Source organism: Formica exsecta, unplaced genomic scaffold, assembly GCF_003651465.1.
Source record: "Formica exsecta isolate Colony F162 unplaced genomic scaffold, ASM365146v1 scaffold106, whole genome shotgun sequence".
Lineage (NCBI taxonomy): Eukaryota > Metazoa > Arthropoda > Insecta > Hymenoptera > Formicidae > Formica > Formica exsecta.
The window spans coordinates 221,070-223,509 of record NW_021848400.1 but is presented as its reverse complement, the minus strand read 5'-3'; positions in this window follow the sequence as shown (position 1 = coordinate 223,509).

Sequence of the window (2,440 nt, the reverse complement as noted above, 5' to 3'; positions counted from 1 at the left end):
TATATGTGTATATGTGCATCTGTTACCAATCTACTTTTTAATGCATCGTCGAAATAATGGCATTAATTTTACAATCGACGTTTGCACAATCGATTGATCAATTGAAAGTTAATTGATTATAACATACGTAATATAAATTTACAAATTATATAATTAATTTTGTAACACAATTATAGATTAATATTAATTTTATTACCGATATTTATACAATCAATTGATCGATTGAGAATTAATTCGTTGTAAAACACATACACGCGTACACGTATAATTTATTTTAAAGATATACTACTGTCCATAAAAGTCTGGATAAATTCAAACGAACGAGTAAATTATCAAAATAAAGGAACTATTTATTTCGCGTTTACACCTAAAAAAGAAGATATACTATAACGAAGTTTAATCGTCGAAAAATCCGATCAAGTGACGTGCTGTTGACACGCGGCGCTCCGTAATCAAGGATAATGCAGTCCTAGGAACGTAACTTTTATTATCCATTCGCGCGTATCATACCGCCTATTACCGGGACCTATGAAGTCTAATTATCCAAGTTGCGCGCGCCTGGGGCGCATCCCGAAACTTTGTCTTGCGGTTAAAACTATCCACGAAAGCACATCGTAGTCGTGCTCCGGACGAGGGAACGACCAGTTGGAGAACATTGGAGCACCGACTTCGGTATCCGCTAATAACTCAGCGGATGTATTTTCTTATTCTGTTTTGAGGCCCTTTGTGAGGCCTGACTTGTGTCTCACGCATAAGTTACGAGAATGTAATGCAATCACACACACATCGTTACTGTCCTTAATAAACCTTCACGTATGAATCCATACGTCTCACACGATACGTTCACGGTTGTTTTTTCTAATGTATTTTTAAGAGCGCCGGCTCCTGCATTCCTTTTCCCATCGTCAAAATACACCGTGCCTCGTAAATCTGTATGTCTGCATAATTATTTCAGAGCCTGGATCTTAAAAAAAAAAAATCGAATTTTTTGAGAGGAGCCTAATACACAGAATATCATTAGCGATTGATCTCGGTTCTCCTATCCCTTCGAGAGACTCGGAAACGACCTACATATAAGGTTGAAAACAATTAAACTCCGCCGTAACTTCAGTAGATCGTTAAAGGAGACCGCTTTGTTACGCTACGAAGAAGCTACGAAACGAGAAACGCTCTTACAATGCGTTAACGTCTTTCTCAGCATAATTGTTTGAGATAATTATTCTAGGTATTTCGAACCCAGACATTATAACGAACTCTGTCTCAGCACAATTCGCCGCAAGCGTACTACGTTTGAAGAGATATACGTTATGATCATTTGCTCGAACAGTGAATAGCGGAAGGAAGAGAGAGAAGAAAATTAGCTATTTATCCGTAGTTCTCATGATTACACAATATCTGTGTGCCAAATGTGCATGAGAGATAATTTAAACGATTAATTGTCAATAATCATTTTTCTTTTAATTTCCAACTGGCAAACTGTAGTTTTCGATTATATGAAACTGATCATATATTTGCGGTCGCAATTAATTATTTGCATCGGTAAGGTTATAATAATTGATACAATATTACATTAGTTATAATTTATAATTAATTATGTAATTGGAATGTGCAGTTTACCTTGTGTTAATAATTTCGATCAAAATTTTGCATAGGTATAGTCGATTATATTCCACACGTTAATCTGCATCGATTGCATTTCGACACACGTTTCGAAAGAGCGTTACATTTATAAATACCTTTTATTGCTTGTCGCCTTATCAGCAAATGATAACTATACCGTGCGCCGTGCGTCAAAGATAGTAGAGTACAAAACTTCCTTCTCTCTCCGAAGAAAATGTAATCTAGAAAAGGGAGTCGGTCAGGTCGTTTTCTGTCAACCTTTTGACACATCACAGCTGATTGTGAGTGCACCAACCATCGGTTAGCCAGTAAGACTCTGCTTTCTCGGAAATGAAAAATATTTCTCTCCGTGTTGTATATGAAAATATTTAGAAATCCTTAAAAAATACTTTAAAAAAAAATATATATATATATCCATGGATGCTTCAAAATTTTAATTCCGCATATCAAAACAATCGCGCGGTTTAATTTAATATTATTATTTAATTTTACTTAATATAATTATAGAAATGTAAAAATATTCAATTGTGCAGAGAGGATTCTTATCATCAATATATACATGTTCAAAATCCTCTCACTTACGCGCAAGATATTTATAAATTAAATCACAGACTGATCGCACGCACGTGTTAAGATCTGACGAGATAAGAATCTTTCAATGCTCTGCGTCTCTCTTTTGCGCGGGAGTAAAAAATATAAAATTAAAAAAGAAAGAAAAACACGAGACTCGGCGCATTTCTTTTGAAGTTCTTCCGCGTCGCGTCGCACCTTTCGCAGCGCGCCTTTGTCGCCGCCGGTCGCCGCCGCTTTGAAGCGGTAG